At 55.5% G+C, this 13,296-nt stretch overlaps 1 protein-coding gene and 1 long non-coding RNA gene across 4 annotated transcripts in view; one reads left to right on the top strand and one right to left on the bottom strand.

Annotated features, from left to right (window-relative positions):
- Positions 1 to 13,296, top strand: part of LINGO1 (leucine rich repeat and Ig domain containing 1) — an 87,266-nt gene that overhangs the window by 23,857 nt on the left and 50,113 nt on the right.
- LOC129050162 (uncharacterized) lies at positions 4,466 to 13,057 on the bottom strand. 2 transcript variants are annotated; one of them, XR_010137198.1, is made up of 2 exons: positions 12,965 to 13,057; positions 4,466 to 4,868 (listed from the first exon to the last, which is right to left on the bottom strand). It is a non-coding gene; the product is annotated as an uncharacterized LOC129050162 (long non-coding RNA). The 2 variants fall into 2 exon arrangements; XR_008513692.2 differs by lacking the exon at positions 12,965 to 13,057 and adding an exon at positions 12,381 to 12,517.

Genomic DNA, 13,296 nt, shown 5'->3' with positions numbered 1-13,296 from the left:
AGTTAACACCTCTGCAGGCATTAGCTGACAGCCAGCTGAGGACACTGAGTGGGGGGCTGGTGTGATGTGTATCTGGGTTGGGAAAGGCCAGGAAGGAGGGGAGGGGTGAAAGGGGAGGGGTGAAAGGGGAGGGGTGGATACCCAGCAATTCACAGCTTCACCCAGGCCTGAGAGGGAGGCGGCACTGAGTCCATGTGGAGGGGAGGTGGGGAGAGCTGGGGAGCAAGCACTGCGGGGGTGGGGGTGGGGAGAGGAGTGGCAGCTTCTCTGAAGAAACTTGGGGCTGGAGTTCAGAGAGGGAGCTGGCATCTATTAGACACCTGCTGTGTTCCCATACCCATGTGCTTGGCCTCAGGAGGAGGAGGAGGAGGAGGAGGCAGAGGCTCATCATGTGTTTGGTCTTAGGAAGGTCAGGAAATCAGCCGCCCATGAGCCACCTCGGGCCCAGCTGCCAGCAGTCACTCAGAGCCAGGACCTGTCTCTGACACCCACAGACCAGATCTGTCACCCAGCCCTGTGGCGTAGGAGGAGAGAGTGAGGCATCTGGGGCCTCCTCCAGTTCCCTGGGGGCCAGTCCACCCTGCCAGGGTCAAGGCTTAGTCTATAACCACAGTCAGGAGGGTCTGACCCTGGAAGTCTCACCCAGGAGGGTGGCTGAGCTCCTTAGGCTCAACTGGGACACAGCAGGAGGCCCAGGTGGGTACCAGGCGGGGACTGCCTTCCTGCGCACTGCTGCTCCCCACCTCACCGCTGCATGGGGGCAGGGAGAATAGGAAGGAGACAGGACTGCTGGTCTAAAGCTGGGGCCTCTCTCCCAAAGGGGCTTCCTCCCCGCCTAGCTTCACTCTGCCCCGGGGCACTGATCTGTGACATCGGGTGTCATCATGTGTCTGAAGGTAACTGGCTGCCCAACTGCATCATCACTGTGTTGGGCTCTGGCTTAGCCTTCCTGGGACCCTGGGGCTAAGAGCAGCCCCTGCTTCCTCTCCATCTCGCCCCGCCTCTTCTTCTCCTCCTTCCTCCCTTCTCACCCCCTCTCCTCCCTATCCCTCTCCTTCTCTGTCCCTCTACCTTCTCCCTCTTCTCCCCTCTTCCCTCCCTTTCCCTGCCAGCCAATCCTGGCCTTGCACCTAGTTGCTGGCAGTCAGACCCTGAGATATCAGACTTGCTTCTAGCTCAAGGCTGGCCCAGGTCCTGGGTAGCCCCACAGTCAGGCACAAGTCCTGCTGTTCCCTTGTATTCACCTGCACACCCTCCCAGAGGTGCTGCAAGGGCTCAGCTGGGGAGGGGCCCTGCGGGAGGGGCAGATGGTGATGAAGTAAGGCTTTTGGGAGGGGAGGAACTGTGCCTGGTGCCTGGGAAGCCTGAGAAAGCCTTCCAGGAAGGGGGCCCTGTGTGAGCAAAGGGATAATAGACAGGGCCTGGGCTGGAGGCACTAGGGGTGGTGCTTGTCCATCAAAGGGGATTGAGGCCAGATCCAGCAGGTGGACTTGATTCTGAGGCCCCAGGGATCTGGGGGCTTTGAGGCAGGAAACAGCCACAGAGCTGCCTGCCTTCTTGTGCCCATCTTCCCTGCCCAGCAGCAGCTGGCCCCCAGCCGCCCTGGGTCCTGCTGCATCGAGTCTGGAGGCCTGGCTTCTCTGCCCAGTTCTGCCTCCAGCTTGTCAAGTGACCTTAGGGCAAATGACCTTGAGCCTGGGCCTCAGTGGCCTCACCTGAGACTGGGGCCATGGCTGTGGACCAGAGGTTTTACAGAGTATGAAGTGTGCCCTGGGTTAACATGGTGCTGTGGTCACTGTTGTGGCTGAAGTGCCTGTCCTGAGATGCCAGCTCTGGGGACCATGGCTGTGCCTCGGGTAGGGCCCCACCCTCCCAGAGCTTCCATTCTTGTGAGGGAAACAAATGTGTAAAATAGAGGTTGAAAATTAGAGGCTGCAGACAGACATGTGGCTTGTGGATGTGTTGTTCCATTTTAAACAATTTGGTTTTTAAAAATTGAAATATAATCCACATGCCATAAAAGTCACTATTTTAAAGCATGCAGTTCAGTGATTTTTAGCATATTCCCAATTGTGCAACCCTTACCACTATCTAATTCCAGAGTATTTTCATCACCCCGAAAGGAAACCCTGTACCCTTTAGCAGTTACCCACCATTCTCCCCTCCTCTCTGGCCCTGGCAACCACGAATCCACTTTTGTCTCTTTGGATTTGCATATTCTAGACATTTCATAGAAATGGAATCATACAATATGTGGGCTTTTCTGCCTGGCTTCCATTGCTCAGCACACAGTTTTTAAGGCTCATCCATGTTCTAGTGTGTGTGTATCAGTACTTCATTCTTTTTTTTGGCTGAATGATATTCCATTGTATGGCTATAACACATTTTGTTTATATAGTCATTCATGAACATTTGGGTGGTTTTGACTTTTTGGCTATTATGAATAATGCTGCTATGAATATTTGTGCCCAAGTGTTTTCAATTTTCCTGGGTCGATTTCTAGGTGCTAAGTTGCTGGGCTATAAGGCGATGTGGTTTGAAAGGCATTAGACAGGGGCATGCTCTCCAGTTTGTGAGTTCTGCCCACTCCCTGTTGCATTATCTTTGCCCCTTCACTCACTTTCATTCCCTCCCTGGCCCCTGTAGACATCTATGTTTTTAGCCGTTGATTACTGAACAGTGATGGAGAGGAACACAGTGGGCTATGGGAGCCAGAGAAGGCTCCTGACCCTGGGAGCAGTCCCAGAGGGTTTCCTGGAGGAGATACAATCTGAGCTTAGCTTAGCCTGTGTGGACATTTTCTAGGAAAAAAGGAGTGAGGGAGAGTGTTCCAGGGTCTCCAGGGCCCAGCCAGGATGTCCTCTCTCCCTTCCTCTGGTATGTACCTCTCTTGGTCTTCCCTGCCATTCACTCAGGGAACTACAAACACCTTGATGGGCTAGCGAGGTGAAGGGGGAAGATGAAGGAGTGAGATGAGATGTGGCTCTGTGCTCTTGCTGAAGAGCTGGGGGAGATGCTGTGGGGGCAAAGGGTTGGGGGACTTTGGCTCTTCCTCAGCTAGGGGCTGGCAGAGTCTGAGGACCTGGAGCAGAGGCGACCCTAAGCCAGGACACTCTGTGTCCCAAAGTGGCATCCAGTTGTCCTCCCTCTGGCCCCTGGTGGGAGCAGGTGACAGACAGGATGGCCCTTGCCAGGCCTGCAGCAGAGGCAGAGGCAGAGGCCCAGTGGTGGCCCAGGCCAGAAGCTGTGCACACATCCTCCCAGGTTTCTGCTCTGCTACCTAACAGGTAATTATACCCTGACATGCACAGCGGCGAAGAAGGGATTTTCTGTGAAGCAAAATCTCCTGTGAAATATTCAGGCCACGCTGGGCTTTGCTTCCCAGCGTCTAGTTGCTGCTGCTTGGCTTGTCCGTGGCTTGAGAGGCCACATGTGTCTGAAGACCACATGGGATTTTTTATTTCCTTCTCAACAGGGAGAGGTTCCCAAGGGCTAGGAAGAACCCAGTTTGGGGCCTAAGATGCTCTGTGTGTGTGTGTGTGTGTGTGTGTGTGTGTGTGTGTGTGTGTGTGTGTGCCTAAGATGCTGTGTGTGTGTGTGTGTGTGTGTGTGTGTGTGTGTATCTTCCCCCGTGAGCTCCCCAGATGCTCTGTGTGTGTGTGTGTGTGTGTGTGTGTGTGTGTGTGTGTGTGTGTGTGTGTGCCTAAGATGCTGTGTGTGTGTGTGTGTGTGTGTGTGTGTGTGTATCTTCCCCCGTGAGCTCCCCAGGGCAGCTCCCCTGTGTGTGTATATGTGTGTTGAATACCATACAATGTATGTGTTTCCACAAGTGTCTCTGGGGCTGTGTTTCTGTGTGTGTGTGCTTGCCTATTTCTAGTCTCTGCACACTCTCATGAACTTGCCGCGTGGATGTATTCCTGTGCATGCGTCGTGACCCTGGCACATAAAGTGCATTTCTCTGACAGTCCAGGTTGTCTCTAAAGGGGCTTCTCAACTGGGCCCCTGTTTCTCTGAATAGGGGTGTGCATGCCTGGGAGATTCTCTCAGCGGATGAAGGGCTGCCCTGCGTGACAGTTCAGCCTGTGACTGGCATTACATGCGGGTTTTAGGGTGTGGATTGGAAGCCTTGCAAGTCCCCACAGGCTCAGAGGCTCAGAGACACCAGACAGCAACTGCACATTTGAGTCAAGCTTTCCCCTCTTCTCTCTGGCTTTAGTGTTTGTGTTTAGTGTTTGTTTGATTTCCACCAAAGTGCTTGATAGGGGATGGTTGGGAGGATATTTGCTTCAGAGAGTTCACTGAGCTGGGACATGTGCATCCCTTTGCTGGTGCCTTCCAGTTGCTCAGCTACCCCACGTGTATCCTCCAGCCCACAAAGCCCCTGCATTTGCACCACAGGTCGTCCTTCTAAAACCCTGATTTTGCACCTCATTCACTTCCTCACAATGCACAAGGTAGGCAGGACTGGAATTATCATACCCATTTATCAGATGAGTTAACTGAGGCACAAAGAGGCATACATGCAGTCACTTGATGAACCAGGGCTGGGAGCAGGATCACTAGTTCCTCCTCCCTGTGCAGGTTCCTTTGCCCTCAGCCCCAACCCTGGGCCTTCAGTGGAGAGGACTCTGCTCAGAGGAAATGGGTCCTGATTTCATGAATGAATCCAGCTGGAGGATGCCCTTTTCTCCATGTGCAGCTCTCCTCCCTTCTGTCATCACTCATCTTCGTCCTGGAGAGACGACCCTAGGGCGCTTTTCATCTCCAAATAAACAGCAGGGATGCAGGAGGCAATAATATTGACGTCCATCATTGATATTTCCTTAGGGTGGCTGTAATTAGCAATTCTTCCACGGCTGAGGCTCGACCTGGCAGACAAGTGGAGGAGCTCCGGCTTGTTAATGTCAGCCCATTAATGTCACACTGACAAGGCTGATGGTGGGATGGGAGGGGGTGGCCTTAGGTAGACAGCAAGAGACGCAGCGGGGCTGAGCAAGAGAAGAAAGTCCACCCACTTCCCTCCTGCACCAGGGACTTGCTGTCCTCGAGCCCAGTCCCCTGAGAGCACCCCTCATCTCACATATTCAGCAGCTGCCTCCTTCACTCCATGGCCCCTCGCCCCTCCCTATTCTGCTAGGATGGCTTGGCCTGAAGAGCAGGCTCCACATCCCTGGGAAGGTCCACAAATCTCAGCCCGAGCACCCACAGCCTAGAAGGGCTCCTTGGAGGGCCATCCAGATAGCCAGAGGTGAGAGAGCAGCTCCTCAGCCCTCTGCTGTGCTCCTCCAGTGGGAGAATGCGCTCCCCTCCCTTGTGCCCGGCCACAGTCCGATCTGCACAGCTCTGCTGATGCTGACCTCCACAGCAAGGCAAGCACATGCCCCCTCATCCGTGCACTATTAGGAGCAGAAAGGCTAGAATTAGCACTCCCAGACCCCAGACCCTCCTTGCCCATCCACTTCAGGCTTCCCCTCCTCCTTCTTCTTATCCAGAGAATTCTTGGGTCAGTATCCTCTCCTCCAACCACATTGCTCATCTCAGTGTCCCTCTGGCCAGACTTCTTTAGATCCTTTGGTTCCTTGAACACAAGAAGCCAAGCCACCTATCATTCAGAGAGGCTGAGTTCCTCAGCCCTTGCCACCTGCCTGTCTCCTGTGCTGCCAGCCTGCCCATTTGCTGCATGCCTAGTCTGGGGCTGCTCTGAACTAATGATCCAACAACTCATAGTGGCAGGGCTTGTTTTTTGAGTGCTTATGATGTGCCAGGCACTGTTAAAAGCATCTTACAAGCATTTGATCTTCATAACAATGCTATGGGGCAAATACACTTAGCATTCCATTTTACAGATAAGGAAAACTGAGATGCAAGGAGATTAAGTTAGCTGCTCCAGATCACAAGGTTGTTAAGTGGTGGGCAGCATGAATCAGGCTGTGTGGCTCCCAAGCTCTTCTACTGAGCCATCACCCTCCTCTGCCTCCAGCTTCAGCGCCTAAGTCATTTCCTTCACCTGCATCTCTTCCCCTTTGTGCTCCCCAGGGCAGGCAGAGACTAATCCCCAGCCCCTCACCCAGGGCCGGCTCACGGTGATCAGCAGATGAGGGTAGTAGTGACGACAGCACATTCATCTTAGCCCCATATTACGCAGGCCCCATGGCTCCCTCCCATGTTCTCTGATGTGTGCCTGCTGCCCCGAGGAGTGCTGCACACTTTCTGACAACAGGGCCTCCACCAGGGCTGTTTGCTGAACGAGAGGCAACCCTCTGACTGCAAGACTCCTTGAGGCAGAGAGAGGCAGCCCTGCCCACCAAGGAACACCCACTCAAAGGGGACCTCGGAAACTTGTGTCTCAGCTCATAGACAGGACTTGGTGGAGATGTCCACATGTTCATGTCATTCATTCATTCATTCATTCATTCATTCATTCAGCCAACACTTGCTGGATGCTGTGTGCTCCGAGCCAGGCCCTCTGGAGGGTCCAAGCACACTGAGATAAACAGGTCCTCGCTGTGCCCTGGGGGAGCCCATGGCCTTGGTGGTGGGGAAACATAGGCAGGACTCACCAGTGCTGGGAAAAACTTGCTCAGTGAGCCAGAACCAGAGCACCGTGTGGGGGTGGCTGGGATGGGGGAGAGAGGCTGCACAGAAGAGCAAACACTTGAATGGATTCATTGAGGAAAAGGAGGTGTTTTTAGGCTGAGGGAGAGGAATGAGCACCACAGGCAGAGGGAACCGCCTGTGCAAAGGCCCTGGGTCTGAAAGGGCCCAGGACACATGCAGGGCAGCCTGGAGGTGGATCAGCTCAGCATCTCACCTCACCTGCCTGGCAGAGGGTGCCGTGTGGGCAGGTCAGCGTCTGCAGGTGGGTGGGATTCCCAGCATGTTGACTGAGCCAGCTAGCTGTGGAGGGGATGCATGAGGACAAAGGATACTCCTTGGGTGCAGGAAAGGGCCGCTCTGGGCTGGGGCTGGCCTGGAGGGCACTTGCGACTATGGTTGTACGTTGTACTCATCTGTGCTAGGTCTCCCAGCTCTCAGAGCTCCCAGGCCTCAAAGCAGCCGCTCCAATAGGCAGAAGAGAGACTGAGGCCCAGGCAGTGGCAGAACCCTACCCAGGGTCACACACAAGCAGTGGGTGAGCAGGAGGTTCCCGCTGCCCTCTAGCAGGATGTTGGGATCCTCGACAAGTAGCAGGGCTCTAGCTCTCAGGGTACAGGGCAAAGCGTGATATCTGCCAAGCATGGAGCAAGGCAGGAAAGGCCTGGCTAGAGAGGACATGACACAGAGCCCACCAGAGGGCTGAGGGTCGGGCAAGGGGCCTCGAGTGCTGGCAGAGGAGAGGGCTTGCCTCTGGAGTCACCTCTGGAAGCTTTTTGAGGATTTGGCTTGAACATCCTGTGGACAGTCTCTGGGGAAAATGTCTCTCATACACCTCATGGGGCTCAGAATAGCCCACAAGGGAACCAGGCGTCCCTGCCCACATGTGCACAGGCAGGGACCTGTATACCAAGGTGTGTGCCCACCTCTGTATGAGCTCAGGCACATGTGTGTACAAGCATGCCTTTGTTCGCACATGCAGATCTCTGTATGTGTGTCACATGTGTACAGCTGTGTGTTTACAAGTCTGAAGGAGCATGTCCCTTCAAGTACAATTCTGTATCTGTATGTGTGTACAAGAGCCCCTGCCACGGCCAGCAGCCCCACAGGGACACACCCTTCCCCTCCCACTGGAGTCAGATGCTCCGGAACTTGCTGCTCTCAGGCCTGGGTCCAGCCCTCCCTGGCCCATCTCAAGGCCCTCCTCCCTGAGTCCTGAGATTTGGCCTCCTGGGGACAAGGCCAGCCAACTCGGACTGGGTAGAGGCTCCTGGTGGCCAGCACTGTGGATAGAAGTAGGCATCAAAGAAACAGCTCAGGCTGGGAGGAACCCTCCAGCTCTCTTTTGTGCAAGCCACCTCCCCACACATACCTGAGTGCCTGCCACAGGATGCTGACCTACCCTCCCCAGCTACTTATACCGCTCTCCTGACCGGGAGCTCACTGCTTCCCAGGGAAGCGCCTGGGGAACCTGTGGGACATTGCCTCGAAAGGAGATGTCAGGAGTCCCAGAGGATGGAGTCAGGGCTTGGCCATGACCCCCCAACCATCCACAAGGCCTGGGGCCTTCCCATAACAGACAGGCCTGGGACACTAGCTCCTGGTGGCAAGGCCAGGCCCCAGCATCCAGGGACTTTCACCTTGTTGTCAAGAGCGTATTTCAGCTATTAGTGACAGTGGCCAGGGATTTGGGGAGGATTTCTGTCTCATTTCCCACAGCTTTCAGCAAGCCTCCTCCCTTTCCACCCCTCCGCCTGCCAAGGCTGAGAACGCAAATGCGTGCACACGCGCACACACACACACACACTGCTCCTGTGTGGCAGAAGAGAGGAAGGGAGAGAGAAATCTGGGTCAGTCTCCCAAGGAAGGCTCTGTGGCAGCTCCCCACCTTCCCCAGCAGATGCTTGGTGTTGCACGCTCAGCCGAGGTCCGAAGGCAAGGCTTGCCCGGGTCCTGCCCCAGCCTCTGCCAGAGGGGCTCTGCCTTGGGAGCCCAGGCTTGCCCTGCTTAGACCCTCCCTGGGCCTCCCTGTCCAGGTGACCTCACTCTTGGGCCTGAGCATTTCCTCTGCCAGGCCCCAGGACTCATGGGTCATTTATGCCACACTCAGCTGATTGCATGGAGGGTGACAGAGGCTCTCCCCATCCCCCACTGGACCCTCCAGCTTCAGCCCCTGGGACTTGGGATATGAGGGGCAGAGTGGTAGAGGAGGCCCATATCTCTGGAACTGGGGCATGTAAGAGCACCCCCACGCAGAGAACAGCCAAACACTGAGGAAGGACCCCTACTGGTGGAATTTCAGGCAGTGGGGCAGGGTCTGGGGGTCTGGGTAGGATGCCTCAGAGGTGGGAAGGGCTTTCTGAGAGAAGGGCAGATAAACACCTGAAGATATCACTGCCGTTTCAGGATGCATCTTGGGTGGGGATTTAGCTGAAGCCCTGAGTGGTTAAATGGGTCCCTTAGACAGGACCAAAGTCCAGGGTGGAGTTCTACCCCACCAGTGAGCTCAGGCAGACGTTCCACTGGACTGGGTGGCAGGGGGAGGTGGCAGGGGGAGGTGGCAGGGTTCCTGCCTGAACCAGGCCCTATTTAGCCAAGAAAACTGAATCATGGGGAATGACCACAGTTTAATCTACCCAGGGATCCTGGAAGCCTCCCCACCCCCACCACTAATAGACAACAAAGCCACTTTCTTCTTCCGCCCTCGCACCGCACATAGTTCTAGGTGACCTAGCACATCTCTGCTTCCTTCTACCAGGGCATGGCCGTGCGTGGAGAATGTTTACTGAATACGGAAAGAGATGGTTGATTTTATTTAAGTTAGATATTAGGAAGGACTTCCAGATGCCACTGGGGCAGCCTTAGCCCTGGACTGGGTGTCTATGGAGGTGAGGCTGATCCTCAAAAAGCCTGTCAGGCGGGGGGTGACTCCACCTTCCCCCAGAGGTGGAGTCCTGCCTTTCGAGTGTGGCGAAGCACCAGCTTCCTTCCTGCAGGGGCCTTGCTTGTCCCAGAGCCTCCGTGCCCAGATCCTCCTGCAGTGCCTGTCTTTTTCCCAGCCCAGGGAGTGTGGGTTCTGTGCAGTGGTCAGCTGTTGAAATATTGCTGTCGTCGTGTGCATCTGTTGGTATACACGTGTGCTGTGTGTGTGCCCGTGTGTGACCAAGCTGAGGGCACATGTGCACAGGAATGGCTCAGGAGTCAGTCCTTCGACTTCAAAGTATTTTAAAATATAGAACCAGAGACCTTCTGGCTTCAGAAGGGGCTAAAAGGATTGATTTTTAGGTCACAGAGAGGCAGGCAGGCCTCCCTTCACCCACCAGCCCTTCATGGAGTAGAGACCCCCAGGCTGGGCACTCAGGGAAACCCAGGGCCAAGGAAGCTAGTCCTTGGCCTTGAGCTGGGGGCTGCTAAAGAGGAGTTAAAGGGGGCTGGAGAGGCTTCAAGAGAGGGTGAGGGGTGTTGGCTTTGAGAGGTGAGGGTGGGGTCATGTTCTCAGTTGGGGCTGGGCAGCCTGTTCCCTCTTTGAGAACCTCATAGAAAAGGGTTTCCTGCCCCCTCATCCCCAAGGGCTCCAGCCAACCCCATCCTTCCTCCCTCTGACCGCCCTTCTCTCATTCCCCGCAGCCAGGCCAAGCTGTAACTTAGTGCTCAGAGGCCCCTTGGGCAGGAGCTGGGGCAGCTGAGCGGGGTCAGGTGGCGGTAGGAGCTACCAGTACCATGCCTTCTCTCTGCTAACACTACCTGACTGGGGCTGTGCACTGGGGCCCCAGAACTGTGTAGGCGAGGGTCACACACACTCACATATGTGGGTCCTCCTGGATCAATGGGGTATGGAGCTGGAAAAGGTCTAATTCAATCTGTCAGCCAGTTATTAGTTACGTACTGGAGGTTGCTCTTGCCTCAACCTACCTACCATCTCCTCTTGCCCCATCCAGAGGTCATGGAAGCTCCCGTGGAGGGGAGTCGGGCAGGGTGGGTGCAGGCAGCATCCTGGGGCAGGAGTGGCCCATGAGGATTGGGGAAGAATCAGAGACAGCATCCTCCCCTCCAGAACATGGGCCCTGGAAGGGTCTCCACGACTCTCTGGGTCAGCACAGCCCTTGTCCACACAGGGAAACTGAGGCCCAGCAAAGGTAGAGGGCTGGCCTGGGCCTGTGTGTGATGTGGGCCATGCTGTCCCTGTTTGCTCAGGCCCCACTGGGAAGGGCAGGAGGGAAAAAGAAGCAGAGGGTGGGGCGATCAGTAGGGGAAAGAGGACAGGGTCTAGGGTGCTGTGAGGCACACTTCAGGCTGTTTACCCAGCAGTGTTTGAGCCCTCGGGCCAGAGAAGGGTTTGCCTTCTGCCCTCTCAGGGATGGTGGCCCAATCCAGGAAACAGATAGTGTTTGGTTCTGAGTCTCATTGGGGGCTTCATATGAACTGGCAAGGCACTGTCATTCCCATTTCATAGATATCCAAACTGAGACCCAAAGAGAGGCCTGCCTCTGGGAGGTCTTCCACAGCTGAATACCCTCAGTGAGGAGGCTCTGCTTGCTGCCTGAGGCAGAGCTGGGAGTGGCTCCTCTGGGAGGGTGGGCACTGGGGGCAGCTTGTCCCCAGGACTTCCCAGCCTTCCCTGTTTGTTCCCATGCTGTCCAGGAACTTTTCTGCACGTCTGACCACATCCCTCTAGCTTTAATTTCATCCCACCACTCATGCAGGATCTTGTCAATCCAAAGATCTCTCTGTCCCTCTGCCTTCTTGGTGTGGGGTGGGTCTGGGGGCTCAGGCACTGTCCCTGCAACCTGGCTGGCTGCTGAGGGCAAGGGATGAAGCTAACCCACCCCAGCCTGCCCACCCGGGCCAGTTTGAAAATCGGCTTGCCTTTGCCCAACATTGCCATTCTCATCACTGCCTCTGCCCATCTCATTTCTGTTAAACTCATTTGCCAGCTGAAGGCCTTCATTTTCCACTCTGTTTGCCCATAATCACCCCCTGATCCTGTCCTATCTCCCCAAACTCTCCCTGCAGCGCCCAGCACTGTGGTGAGCAGGCAGCCAGGCTCAGGCGCAGCCGCAGCACTCCCTCCCTCCCTCCCTCCCGCCTGTCTTGGGAAGAGGCCTGTGCTCCAGGCAGAGATCTCATCCCTGCCTCTGTGCATTCCTCTGCTCCCAAACCAGACACTGGGAAAACTACAGATGGACTCTCAGCCCTTGAAGGCTACTCACCCTCCACTCTCTGCCTGTCCACCCAGGCCAGGAAGGCACTGTTCTAAACACTGTGCATGTATGAAGTCCCTTAATTCATCCACTAGCCCAAATGGATTTCTAATTGGTGGGAGTTTAAGGGGAAATGTTGACAAAGGGAAACTGAGGGAGCAAGAGGCAAACTTCTCCCTCCTCCAGGGCTCCATCCCTGCTCCCACTTGGTACAGAGAATAGAGCCCAGCTGTTGCTGCAAACCATGCCAGGCATCTGCTGAAGTCACCTTGGGAGGGCAAGGGAGACTCTGCTCCACCCAGGGCTCACCATTCTCCCATAAGGTGCCTGCAAGGGTGGGGCTCCAGGCCAGGCACCCTCCCCTCAGGATCTCAGAGCACCCCTGAGAAAGTCCCTTGGCGCTGAGTATCATCACACAGACCATGGGAGGAATCAGAAGTAATGTCCTCTGAGGCCTCGGCACCCCTCCGCGTCTCACCATGGCTGAACCTCCGCCTGGCGCCCTGGACACCCTTGACTCTACTCCAGGCTGGACATGCCCAGGGGCCCATTTCTAAGCCTATTCACCATGAGCCTCAAACGAACCCTATGGAGTGAGTGGAGCTGGGACGAGGATCCCCATTTTGCCAGCAGGGAGATTGAGGCCCAGAGAGGAGAAATAACTGTGCCAACTCCTCCTCTTCAGAATGGTCTGACGATCTCTTCCTGGAGCATAGTGTAGGGAAGGGTTTATTGCATTCTAACAAGGACTTTCACTATTTTAAACAGAAGAATGTGCAATAATGGTAGGATTCCAGGCCCCGCCCCTTTCCTCTCCACCAGGAGGTCTCCTGGTTCCCAGGGTGCCCTCTGCTGGAGGAGGCTGGGCAGCTGCTCTAGGCTGGCCCCACCCCACTCCACCCCAGCCTCTCCCGCCCCCACCAGCTTTCAAGGTCAGGCTGCCTGGTAATACAGTAATTGATCTGGGAGACTTCCATTATAAATCTGCCAGCTGGCCAGGTGGCATGCCCCACGGCCCATCCCATCCAGCCCACCATGGTAATGACCACTCCTCTGTTCCTCTGTGGGAAGGTGACTGGCCACTCTTTGCTTCTCCCCATCCACTACCCCTGTAGGCAGGAGCCCAGGGACTCTGAACTCAGACAGAGGCAACATGGTTCTGAACTGACCTCATACTTCAACTGCTGTGTGGTCTCAGGCAAACTACCTCCCCTCTCTGAGCCTCCATGTCCACAACTGGAACGTGGTTCCGGTCAGATGGCCTTAAGGATCCGCTGTGACAAAGTGGGAACCGAAACGGTGTCCATTGTGATGAGGGCTCCCTTGAGACCTCTGCTTGAGGGTCTTTGAATGGGGGAGCCCTAGGTAGGGCATGATTGCACCTGTCTCTCTCAGCAAGTCAGGGAAGACTTCTTAGAAGAGGTGGCATTTGGGCTGGGTCTTGGAAGATGACAGGACTCCCTAAGGTTTGGGAGTGGGGACAGTGGTGGATGGTGTTCTG

The sequence above is a fragment of the Pongo abelii genome, chromosome 16 (assembly GCF_028885655.2).
Source record: "Pongo abelii isolate AG06213 chromosome 16, NHGRI_mPonAbe1-v2.0_pri, whole genome shotgun sequence".
Lineage (NCBI taxonomy): Eukaryota > Metazoa > Chordata > Mammalia > Primates > Hominidae > Pongo > Pongo abelii.
The sequence above is the reverse complement of the archived record's forward strand: the minus strand, read 5'-3'. Positions and strand labels throughout refer to the sequence as shown.